Consider the following 13,559-nt stretch of genomic DNA (forward strand, 5'->3'; position numbering starts at 1 on the left):
ACCTCATATTTCCCAATACTCCGATGATGTCGGGGCCATGAGGTCCCCATCTATCAAAAGCTCAGAAAGCAAATAAATCTCCTCTGATGACCAACTAGTAAGGGTTAGCTGCAGCTTCTCGATCAACTAGTATTGGTCCAGAACCTGCTCTAACCTATTGACCGCCGGGAGGTAGAAACAAAGGCATGCGTGTGAGAGATCTGAAGATGGAGTCGCATCCACAGGCAAGTCCCAGGTCGAGGGCAGCTGTGTCCAGGGCTCTAAGCAAACCTCCCTCGCTCATTCCTGTCTCCTTCCTGCTTAGATTCTAAAACGTTGAGAATAATGATCTGCATTGCCTTCCCGGGCAGTGCAGTGTGAGGGAGTCAGAGCATCAGGGAGGCAGCACTTCATAGCTCAGTCACCAGCAGACTATAGCGGTCCAGGCTGCTCCAGGTGTGGCAGTGAGCTGCGTGTGTGTATCTCTTATCCCCAGCACAGACCCGTCCATTTGTGTGCCTACAATGGCATATTGGTTGAAACCAAATATTTCAACATCAGGTGATGCAAAGAGCTCTGGGCTGCACTGTCATGATTTCTCCTCCGTCCTATCAGTAAAACACCGGTGGCAGCAGATAATAATAGTAACTCTCATTTCCTAAACCTTAGCTGGCATGTTCCCAGCGTTCTTTACTTATAAATAGTTTCCCCGGGGTTCCTCCTGGAAAAAAAAAATCAACCCCAGTTACTACTACGCACAGAGATGTCCAGTAACTTTGCCAAGCCACACAGCTGAAATCGGATGCACTCCGAGGGAGAAGGCAGGCTCCTCTTCGGAGGACCAGCTCTTACTGTGACTCTCAGCTTTATAAATGTTCTTGATCACACTTCCCAGCCTGAAACTCCTATGCTCTTTGTGACTAAGAACGCAGTGGGAGTTTTGAGTCATTGGTGTGAAGGAAGGAACTGAGACCGGGGCTGAGCCGGGCACCGCTGGGGATAGGAGACGGATAGGTCGGAGCTGCAGCTCCCTTTGATCGAGTCCTTGCTGGGGTCTTGCTGACTACAGATTGCTACTTCCCTTCTATCTGTGGTTTGTAGAGCCCCTTGCCTGCTTCCCACTGCACTCCCCCCCCCCCGCAAACACTGCTCTGTATAGAAAAAGGAAACCCAGAGTTTCTTGACCAGAGCCTCACATCTTTCCTTCATTCATTCACAGAGCCCTGTGTACACTACCAGGGTTGTTAGCACTTTATAGACAAGGAAAAGGAGACTGGGCTTAAGAAATGGTTGGTCTGAAGGTCATACCTCCCCCTACCCGCTATGGCTCTCCCTAGCCCTAGGGCTTTTTCTAGGTCACTGGGATAATCCCAGCCTTCCATTCTCCTCACCTCCTCCCACTTTTGCCACACCTCCATGGGTTTAAGGACACTATGACCATAGCTGTACTTCTCTAAGTGAGTCCCTGTGCCAGGAATTGTGCTGAAGACTCCTCCCCAACCCCCATTGATTTCCTGCCAATCCTCGCTATAACCCTTCTGGGTACATAGCATTTGGATGCCCATTTTATGCAGCCCCAAACCCTCCTTTATACAAAAATCACACAGCTAAGAAGCAGCAAGACCAGCCACTGGGACTCCTGGTCCTATAGAAGGATGTCCGGATTCCTTGGTGTGGCATTCATACACCACGTGCCCACTGCTTGGGCTGTGCTCCCACTTGGTGTGCTGGCTCCTCTCTTTCCCCACCCTCTGTCAACCTTACTGCGCATGCTCAGACACATCCTCGCTCTGGCCCTGCTCTCCTGAACGACTGGCTCACAGTGCTCTGCTGACACTTGGCTCCACTCATCTTCCATGTACCAGGCAAGCCCCACCCTCTCCACACAGCCTCCTCTACCCAACTTCTCCCTTCTTGTGCTGCCCAGGGCCCCCTCTGTAGCTGTCAAAGAGTGTCACAAGCACCTGGACATGTTTCATACACCTGAGAGATCTAGGACAGTATGGGAGGAAGGCAGCTAAAGGCAAAAATGACAAAGAACATGGCCCTTCTCCAAGGGTCTTCTGATTCCGTTCTGCTTGCTTGTTTGCTTGCTTGCTTGATTTGTTTGTTTGTTTGTTTTTGAGGCAGGGTTTCTCTGTGTAGCCCTGGCTGTCCTGAAACTCACTCTGTAGACCAGGCTGGCCTGAAAATCACAGAGATCCATCTGCCGCTGCCGTTGCCTCTGCCTCCTGAGCCCTGGGATTAAAGGAGTGCACCACAACCACCTGGCCCTCTTTGCCACATAGCGCCAGACCAACAAAACATGTTTGCTTTGTTGATATGTGAACCCATGAGCGACTAGTCTGAGACTCCTGGGGGCTCCTTGGGGCCTCACGTGTTCCTCTGTCTTGTCAGTGCTTAGATGGGGGAAGGAGGGAAGCTCTTCACTAGCAATTTGGCATCATGGAAATTAGCTGTTTATGTCATTGGGTCTACGAAGAATGTCTTAACAATTCAAATCATGGGCTATCCTGTCAGATAAATTCAAGTTTAATGAGCAACTCAGCCACTTATTTCCCAAAAGATCAGAGGGAACTAGAGGGTTTAGGAGTTTTCAGAGCCTCGAGTCGAGTTGGAGACAATAATGTCATTCACACAGGGTTTGTGGGTTGAGCCAGGTTAGCACACACTCACAGTGCCAGGCAAACCAGGAGCCTTCACCAAACGTGCCAAGCTGGACCTCTAGGGGATGCTGGAAATCCGGTGGTGATAATGTACAGCATCTTTTTTTCCTCTTCTTCATTCCTTCTCCTCCTCCTTTTTTTTTTTTTTTAAAGATTTATTTATTTACTATATGTAAGTACACTGTAGCTGTCTTCAGATACTCCAGAAGAGGGCATCAGATCTTGTTATGGATGGTTGTGAGCCACCATGTGGTTGCTGGGATTTGAACTCTGGACCTTTGGAAGAGCAGTCGGGTGCTCTTACCCACTGAGCCATCTCACCAGCCCTCTCCTCCTCCTTTTTAGTGAACATGCAAGGCAATAAGCTTCATTAAGGCACTTTCCTACATATATCCTTAGGTTTTGCTCTTGCTTGCCACCCATGCACTCTCCCAGCCACTGCTCCATTTTTTTTAGTCCACTTCTTCCCTCTGCTTCCACTCTGCTTTCATGTCATGTATATTCTGTTATCTTTCTCTTGCTCCTTACTCTCTTCAGATGTCTTACTTCCCTCATAATCTCTACTTTCTTCTCTCTCTCTTTCTCTCTCTCTCTTTCTCTCTCTCTCTCTCTCTCTCTCTCTCTCTCTCTCTCTCACACACACACACACACACACACACACCACACAGACAAACACACACATACACACTCGTGTATCCACCTATATACATTTAAATCTAGATGTCCCCAAATGAGAGGAAGCATACAATATTTACTTTTCTTGACCTGGCTTATTTTATTTAGCATGATGACCTTTAGCACAAATTATTTCCCTGAAAAACGATATAATTGCATTCTTTGTAACTGGGTGAAATTCCATTGTGTACACAGACCACATTTTCATTATCCAAGATGTGGGCATCTAAAGTGGTTCCAAATTTGAACTGTCAGTAGTGTAGACTCAAAAGGCCAATGTGTACGTATGATTTATACATTTTGGGTGGGGAGTATATTCAGGAATGGTACCACTGGATCCTACAGTAGTTGTTTTTAGCTTTCTGAGGAGGCACCATGCTACTTTTCTTAGTGGCTCCACCAGCTTATGTTCTCATCAGCAGAATGTAAGGGTCCTGTGTTCCCAACACCATCACGAAGAAACATTGCTTTTTTATAGACATAGCCATTCTGACTTTGGTGAGATCGAATTCCAAAGCAGCCTGCATCTCCCTGATGCTTAAGGAAGTTGTGTGTTTGGTTTTTGTTTTCTCCAGTATCTATTAGCCATTTATATTTCTTCTTTTGAGAACTGCCTATTCAGATCAATAGCCCACTCGTTGACTGTGATGATTGGATTGTTTTTAGTATTTAATTTTTGGAGATAGAAAAGCCCTAGATGGACCTTAGGTATTAATGCCCTGTTGGATATTTGGTTGGTAAAGACTTTCCCCCATTCTGCATTGTCTCTTCCCCGTTCTGGTTGCTTCCTTTCCAGAGCTGCCGTCCTCGGGCACCTCTAGTTACTCGAGTGACAGACCAGCAGTAAGCCACTATTTAGGCAATGAACAAATCAGTAGTTTGAGAATATGCTATATGATATAGGAAAATTAAATAGAGCGTAAGGCTGGGGGAGGACGTTAGAAGATTAGGAAAGTCTTACTGGGAGAGGACGTTGCCCGGAAGTTAACAGTGATAACAGCCTCAGGCTAAGGGATAGAAGTCTGAGGACCTGGGAGTGGGCACACTTGGCATCGGGCACTGCTATTCATGGTGCTTGCTGTGACTAGCACTGCATGACCTCCTCTGAGTCTGCCACCCTCAAGGACAGGACTGCTGCACAGCTCTCCCGTCTATACCAGGACTGAGATGCAAATCACGGCTGAATGATATTTCAAAACTTAGCAGCTGAACAAGGGCTGGAGAGGCCTTGGGAGGGTGATGGAGCAGAAATGATGATCAAGGGAGGGGAAGGAGGAGAAGAGAGTGGCTGGTCCTCCAGGGGAGGGAAATTTTGAGGAAGAATCTAGTATCTGAGGGACACTGGACTCTTAGGACAACCCAGGCAAGGAGGTCCAAGTGCCATTTGAATGACATCAGTGTTGGCTGACAAAGGCAGCCTCCATTGTCACCACAGGGTGGGCAGGTTGTCAGTTCAAGAGAATGTCCTCCCCACTCAAGATGTACGGCCTTGGGCAGAAATCCAGTGTGTGAGTCACTACCAGATGCACGTCTTGTCAGGGAAAGCTGTGGCCACAGAGAAACTAGTCACGGGTTCCCAGAAACTTCCTGAGGATGGGGTAAAGGTCCCCGTGGAGGAGATGTGCAGGGAAGGGGGCGGTCCCAGGCTGGTGACCTGACGTGGTACTGTGGTACTGTCAGGATCCATCACTAAGAGCCCGAGGTACAGAGAGCTGTTCCACTGGAGCATCTGAGGCTCAGCTGCCTCCTCTCCTCTCCTCGTGTCATGGCCATAGGTAGCCTCCTGAACTTCTCAGAAGTCCACAGAGTGCATGAGGGGGGAGTGAGGGGGAGTGAGGTACCCTGGCCCTCATATCAACTGGGTTCAATTCCAAGAACCTCCCCCAAATGAGGGGAGTGCAACCCTTGATTCCCTCATCTACAGAGGTGACAAGATGGGAGCTCTCCAAGGTTCCACCCAGCAGAAACAAGGAGGACCTCCCTTCCTGTCCCCCATTGTAGGTGGCAGGAACTGAAACCTAGGCGCATGGACTTTGTCAGAACCAAGCAGACACACACACACACACACACACACACACACACATGCACACGCGCACACATATGCACACACACACACACACACACACACACAAGGCCGGAGCTCCTGCCCTGACCAGGTCTGCACATCTCCACTTCATTTGGATAGCCTCCTGCCTCTCCTCCAAGTCCTGAGGTGTGTTCTTCCCTACTCTTCCATGCCTACGAGTCTCTCCTGCCAGACGTGGAGGTTCAGTGACCACAGGAATGACCTTTCCACCTAGGGAGAGTGCCTCCTAACACAGGACCAAGATGGGAATCCCCACAGGTAGTGCCATTAGGAAGCAAGACCTCCTTCCACCATCTTTCCTGTTTGAATCCCGTGAGTCCTTTAATCCAGAATAAATGGCACCCTACCACCCAGCCCGTGTGGTCATCCTAGCCAGAGTCTCCACCTTGGCAGGCCCTCCCATGCCATGTCATGGTCCCATAGTAGGTGTCTTCCTGCCTTTATTTATGCATAGATTCTTGCTTCTCTATGTAATTTTAAGCCCATTGAAAGCAAGAACAAGCTGCCAAGCTACACACACACACACACACACACACACACACCCCAGCCTCCTCTTCCACACCTGATACAGTGTTTGTACTTGAAGTGTTGGAGAGGTATTTATGGAGTAAATCTTCTATGCAGAAGGATTCTGCCCTTTCAGAAGAAATGGTGGGGTATGTAAGAGCGTCTGTGAGTCTTAGCTCCACCCCTTGTACACTGTGGGACCTAAGTGAGTTATTAACACTTAGATGCCTCGGTGTCCTCATTTGTAAATTAGGGATAATCATAGCACCTTGCCTGCGTGGCCTCGATGACTTAATGAGTCACACAGGGGAAGTGCCTCCTTCCGAGGCCAGCATATGCTTAACAACATCTGTGAAGTCGCTCAGTCTGGGGTGGTCCTTGATACAGAGTTGTATTTCAGTTTTAAAAAATATACTATATTGCCTTGACGCTGAAGTTTGACATTGGTTTGCCACCAAATCTTTTCCAGCCCCTGCATTCGATTCCCTACAGTTACTGTGTGTATGTGCTTGCCTATGTGCAGCGTGACCCCAGTTACACTTGGCCAAAGCGAAGCCAGGGAAGCGGTGGTGGGGTGGGGGACAGCCTGAATCTCTCATCAGTTCTGGGCTCGACACCACATCAAGCACTCTTTATTCAGTTCCTGTGGCTGGACAGATGTGGGCAGGGTTAAGGAAAGAGCGAGTCTCCAGCCTTGAGTCAGCATTTTGTGCTCAGGTGCATGCACAGACACACACACACACACACACATACACACCCTCACTTTCTTTTTTTTTTTTTTTCTTTAAGAAAAATGAGTTTAGTGAGTATTATTTATGAGTGTACAGTGAAAACTTCTGGCAATTTTATTTCGACCCTGAAGGCAAGTGATATTTAAGATATTTAATAAAGGGCTGGAAACAATGCCCAGCCAGGGGAAGCCCGCAGGCAGTTGCTTTCTCTTATCCCTGCCCACTCAGTCACTCGTAGGACAATAGAATGTCTGTGGGTTTACCTGATACCCTCTGGAAATCCAGATTTTTGTTAAATGCGGTCCAAAGATAAGGGATGCTCAGGAGAAGAAAAGCAGACTCATCTAGCAGTAGGTGGTACCCTGAGTTCACACAGTAGCTAGCATGACGTGGGGGGCAGAACAATTATAATCACAAACCTAATTATAAAATTATTTAATCTCCATCCTATTCAGCTTTAAAGTTGGATAGATAGATAGATAGATAGATAGATAGATAGATAGATAGATAGATAGATAGATAGATAGATAGATAGAGATAGAATAGATTAGATATAGATATATACACACATATCTTGTATCCAGCCACAAAACTCTTGAATAAAAGACACCATCTGTCAGTCTGTAGGCAGGGACATACCATCTCAGTGGACCAAAGACATTAGGGTCCACAGCCAGGAGAGAGACGGGTAAGCCCACTCTGAGGTGACGCCTGCAAGTCCTAACCTGTCACCCTAGGAGACCTGTATCCCAGCCTCCTCCGTTGTCCCTGTTTGACTCTTCTTTCTTGGAGATTATGGGAAAATCCCCAGTTGATGCTGTCTCTGGTGGAGTTGTTTATTTAAAGAAAGAAACCACTGCGGGGGGCCCTGGGAGCTTGGGTTTCCAGCTCCCCTTTGTGTCTCACACAAAGGTTCAAGGTTCTCATGGCTTCCCAACCTCTCAGCAGTGCTGAGAGCTGAAATCAGAGGAGTTTTCACCACTCCCCCATCCCCATCCCCCATCCCCACACACACCTGACAACAGCCACAGTGGAGCCAGGATCCCCCGGGGCCAGACAAAAGGAGGTTCGAGCAAGGAGAATTCTTCTCTGCATAAAGCAGACTGCACTGTGGTTGCTCTATCTGAAGAGTTCAGAATTCTGGGCAAAGCTTTCAAATTATGGAGCACGCAGATTTAGAGGAGGCAGAATTCCATTTGACAGACACTTGTGACTAACCCTGAGTCTGGACCAGATACAGAATCCAGGTCCTTGGTGGCTTTTCTGCTCTCCCAGGTGAAGATTCAAGTCACTGAGAGGCTTTCACGACCCAGAGAACTCCCATCCTCCTTTGCTGCCCCTCCACCACAGCCACTCTGGTTACCTTCCTGTCTCTCCCACCGTAGGCACCACCCCCTCCTTTACACCACTTTCGCCCTCTCCATCCCCTCCCTGTACATCTCTTGGGAGTCACCTCAATCTGTGCTGGCCTCACATGCCCTCCTTGCAAGCTTGGCCCCATTGAACCGTGCTAGGATTAGCACAATAATGGCTTTGATGTCTTTGTCCTGGTTCTGGTAAAGCCAGGGTTCGCCTTATCCACAGCTCTGCCTGTAGTCTGTGCCCCTGTAAGGAGGTGGAGATGTCAGAAAGGAGCAGCCTGGGACAAAACAGTTGTGGCCCTCCCTAGAGCTCAGGCTACCCCTGTGCTTGACAACGATGAAGAGGAAGTACTTTCTCCCTCTTGCATTGTGGGCACACGTACATGCATGTTCATGTTTTTACAGGTACACCTATGCATGTGTGCATACATGTGCATGCCCATGTCTGTAGAGGCCAGGAGCCAACTTCTAGTATAGGCAGTTCAGCACTGTCCACCTATTTTTAAGATAGGGACTCTTATTGGGACTTGGGTCTCACAGGTTAAGCTAATGAACCCCAAGAATCTTCCTGTCTCCATCTCTCCAACGCTGACTACAAGCATGGGTACCACTATGAATGGCTTTCCTTTTCTCAGGCATAGATACACACACACACACACACACACACACACACACACACACACACACACACACACATATATATATATNATATATATATATATATATATATATATATATATATATATATATATACATATGAATGATGTGCACAAATGTTGCATGTATGTAGGTGCACATGTATGCATGGGTATGAGTGTGTGTCTGTATGTGGAGACCTGAGCTAGATAATCAGGAAGCTTTCTACCTAATTCATAGAGGCAGGGTCTATTGGTCAATTCCAGAACTGCATTTGATACCACTTACCCCAGGGACCCTGTCTCTACCTTCTAAGGCTGGAATCCCAGACAAGTCATGTGCAGCCAGCATCCACTTGGGTTTTGGGGATCTGATGCTGCTGACTGAGGTGGGATATCACCTGGAACAGGTGATTATCACACTACCAGGCCAGGGAGTGATAACCAAGCTGAGGCTCCAAAAAAGCAGTGTGTGGCCTTCTGTCTTTTTCAGTGTCTTCCCCTTCTCCTGGTCGCAGTCTGTGTTGGGTCCAGCCAGAGCCCAGGGCTCCCCTCTCCTGAGCCATGCAAACCTTTAATGTAGCCCCTGTCTTTTTTTTTTTTTCCAAGATGTACAGATCATATAATACCTTTGGGATTTTTTAAAATTTTATTTCATGTGCATTGGTGTTTTACCTGCATGTATATGTATGAGAGGGTGTCAGATCCTCTGGAACTGGAGCTGCAGACAGTTGGGAGCCACCATGTGGGTGTTGGGAATTGAACCCAGGTTCTCCGAAGAGCAGCCAGTGCTCTTAACATCTGCGCCATCTCTCCAGCCCTAGTTTTTAAAGTGCCAAGCAGCTTAACAAGATTAGACCAGGCCCAGAGGCAAAACGGTGACCCATATAAGGAAATTCTGTCTGCGTGTTTTTTTTTTTTTTCTCAGTAACATTTTGCTTCATAGGGCCAGTGTGAGGGGTTGTAGGCCAAGAAGAGAGGAAATGTGCATATTTGGAGATCTAAGGATGCTACAGAGCCTTTCATTCATTCACTGTCTCCTTTTGAGCTCTGCCATTCATACACAGAGCTGTGGGCTCCACCGGGCATATACTAAGGCAGTCCCTACCATTGCTATTCAGCATCTCTCCCACGTAGGAGGAGGAGGCAAGTTATGTGCATACCCCCCCCCCCCCCGGTGCACAGAAAGAAGAGATAATTGGAGACAAAGAAGGGGACATGCAAGAGCAGCAGGACTTGGCCTGGCGAAGTGCCTCCTGTCTCCATGCATCACACCATTTACCATGCTGCTCAAAACCAACGGTTAGCCAGAACAGTGGTTCTCAACCTATGTATGGGTCGAGACCCCTTTGGCAAACCTCTACATTCAAAACATACTTACATCATAACAGCATTAAAATTACAGCTATGAAGTAGTAACAGAAATAATTTTACGGTGTGGGGGGTCACCACAACATGAGGAAACTGTATTAAAGAGTCATGGCATTAAGAAGGTCGAGAACCACTGCTCTAGGAGGATGGAGAAAAGCTGTGTTCATGAATAAACCAAAGCACAGAGCTGATTCTGTGAGCCTGGTCTCCGGGTCTGAGAGTGCCTGCTGGTGGGACCCCAGCCAAATCACTGTGCTGCTCTGTGCTTGGGTGGCTGCCTACTCGCCTGTGAATAACAATCGGAACTGTCAAAAAATAAGAGGGACAGCGGCGGCATCGCTTACCCAGTTCTATACTACCTCCATCAGACGTCAGGGTGAGATGCTAGTAATTAGGGTAGGAAGGAAGGCGGAATGTTTGCGAGAGTGGCCTGCCCCAGCCCAGCCATGGGGCTGCCCAGAGCGTAGGAGCTGGAGCTGGCAGACCTCAGTGAGACATAACACACGGATGGAATTCTCATTCATTTTCTGCAAAAGGTAAACGTTGAGGGGAGGCAGATAGAGGATTGGGGCTATGGAAGGGCTGAGGTTAGCAGGTTGAAGAGAAAGGACAAGTCACAGGAAATCAGGTGACCGAGCAGGCGCAGGCTTCAGCAGAGTGGAGCTGACCGAGGTGGGCAGCGTTGTCCAGCCTTCGTAAGGGGCTCAGGAAAACCTTCTGAAACTACATGCGACCACAGCTGAGTCAAGGAGGTGGGGGGGGGCACGCCGTGGGGTGTGCTGTGGTCACCTTTCAGGGCACTTTGCACCCCACTGCTGGTGCTTGAAAGGGTAGGACATTTGTGCGAACCAAGGGAACATCTACATTATCTTGGCATGTGCCTCAGTCAGGGATTCTATTGCTGCAGCAAAACACAATGACCAAAAGACAAGTTGGGGAAGGGAGAGTTTATTCAGCTTACACTTCCACATTGCTGTTCATTCCCAAAGGAGGTCAGGACAGGAACTCAAATGCAGGAACCTGAAGGCAGGAGCTAATGCAGAGGCCATGGAGGGGTGCTGTTTACTGACTTATGTCTCATGGCTTGCTCAGCCTGCTTTCTTATAGAATCTAGGACCACCTACCAGAGATGGCACCACCCACCATGGGCTGGGCCCTCCCCCACTGATCACTAGTTGAGAAATGCCCACAGCTGGATCTCATGGAGGTGTTTCCTCAACCGAGGCTCCTTCCTCTCTGATGACAGCAGCTCGCTTGTGTCAAGCAACCAGTCAGAACATCATGGCTCCCTGTGTCTTAGAGGAGGGTTTTAATACCCAGATAGGGTCCTGAAACCAATTCTTCATGGGAGGTGAGCCTAACTTTAAATCAAGGATGCCAATGGGCTACTTGAGATTGAGAAAAGAAAACAGCCATGGACCCTATGTGGGTTGTGGACTATCTCTGCCTTCATCCATGCGTCCCACAAAAACCCACCTTATAATCAAAACATAGAGTAGGATGTCACTAATCAAGAGCATTAAAAGGGGGCGGAGCCTGGAGAGATAGCTCATAGGTTAAGAGCACTGACTGCTCTTCTAGAGGTTCTGAGTTCAACTCCCAGCAACCCCATGGTGGCTCACAACCATGTATAATGAGATCGGATGCCCTCTTCTGGTGTGTCTGAAGACAACTACATTGTACCTGTATACATAAAATAAATAATTCTTTAAAACAAACAAACAAACAAACCTCTTTAGGATATCCCTTTCCCCATTCTTTTGCCCTCAGAACCCTATGAAAGAGGGAGAGAAGGATTGTAAGAACCAGAGGGCTTAAGGACACCATAAGACCAGGTCCCACAGAGTCGACTAAGCAGGGCTCACAGGGGCTCACAGAGACTGAAGTGACGATTGATCATGGAGCCTGCGTGGGTCTGACCTAGGTCCTCTGCAAACGTGCTGCGGCTATTTAGCTTGGAGTTTTGGAGGAACTTCTAACAGTGGGAGTGGGGCTGTCTCTGACTCTCTTGCCTGCTCTTGGGATCCTTTCCTCCTACTGTTGCCTGTTGTTGTTCAATCTTGATAGGAGGGTTTGTACCTCATCTTGTGGTAACCTGCTATGCTTTGTTTGAGTGCTATCCCTGGGAAGCCTTCTCTTTTTCAAAAGGAACTTGAGGAGCAGGGGATGTGGGGGGAGGGTAGGGAGGTATGGGGGAGCTGAGAGGAGTGGGGGGGAGAGTAGAGGCTACTGTGGGGAGGTACTGTGTGAGAAGAGAATAAATAAACTACCTTGTGACATCCCTTCCCCCATCGTGGCTAGCTTGATGCCTCTGGTCATATACCTGGACTTGGAAGCAGAGAATAGTAACTCGCACCTGCCTGAAATCGCACTCACCTCCTAAGGGTCACTCTCTGCCTGGTCTCCCTGGGGAAGGAGAGGGCTCTTCTCCCAGACAGGTCGTTCTGTGAGCAGGGACGAGAGATCTGAATTCTTTGGAATCACAATCAATTAGACACTGCGACTCTATGCAGAAACGTGCGTTCCCCCCGAGGGGAATGGTCCAAGACCTGGGGATACCCGCCTCTGGATTCATGTTGACCTTCCCCCAGTCTCAGAGAGTTCTGGCCTGAGATCATCACCCCCACTGCAGCAGGCTGCCCTTCCCCAGGCCACTCTTACTAAGCATGGCCTGCCTGGCCCTTCCTTTTACTTCCCCCACAGACAGTGTGGTAGAAAGGAATGCAGTTTCCAGAAGCCAGTGGAAATGGTTTGAACCCACTCTCCCCATCATCGGCTCTTTAGCAGAGGCAGCTAACTGGGGCTTCCCTAGCCCGTTTCCTCCCCTGGCGATGGCCAGAGGCTTCCTCCCATGACCGAGAGAATAATAAAGCCCGTTGTACAGCCTATGCCTGGGAGTCGCCTATGGCTCTTGTTAAAATACAACCTCCGAATCCACAGCCTGGAGCCTGCCTTCCCAGCAAGGTGCTCTCTCTCTCTCTCTCTCTCTCTCTCTCTCTCTCTCTCTCTCTCTCTCTCTCTCTGAGTTTGCACTTTGCTACTCCAAGGAACATGTCTGAACAGCAAGAATCCTGCTCTGGTGTGTCAAGAGCAAGTGTGGGGAGTGTGATAAAGACTCAATAAACACTAACTCCAGCCCTGATGATTCTCTTTACCGGGGTCAAAAGGTTTCCCCGTGAGAACAGAGAAACTTCAGTTCACTTGAGAGTTCATAAGGAAACAAGGAAAAAAAAAAAAAAAAAGACAGGTTTTGAGGATCCTGGCCATGGGGAGCAAGGGGAGGGAGTCCCACAAGCAGCCCCATGTGTGCTTACAAGGTACGCCCCACTGACTGGCTGCAGAGCTCTAGGGTCCAGGCCTCAACTCACCATGCTATGTCACAGCAGCAGAGCCCCCCCCCACACACATACACACACACACACACACACACAAACATTACACATACACACACACATACACACATACACACATACACACACACATACATACACATACACACACATACACACATACACACATACACACACATACACACACACACACACACA

The 13,559-nt window shown here is 48.6% G+C and overlaps 1 protein-coding gene across 1 annotated transcript in view; it reads left to right on the plus strand.

Moving 5' to 3' along the window:
- The window catches only part of Zhx2 (zinc fingers and homeoboxes 2), a 148,399-nt gene that overhangs the window by 55,833 nt on the left and 79,007 nt on the right, over window positions 1-13,559 (plus strand). The gene's annotated exons all lie outside the window — the stretch shown is intronic.

Source organism: Mus pahari, chromosome 17 (assembly GCF_900095145.1).
Source record: "Mus pahari chromosome 17, PAHARI_EIJ_v1.1, whole genome shotgun sequence".
In the NCBI taxonomy this organism is placed as follows: Eukaryota; Metazoa; Chordata; class Mammalia; order Rodentia; family Muridae; genus Mus; species Mus pahari.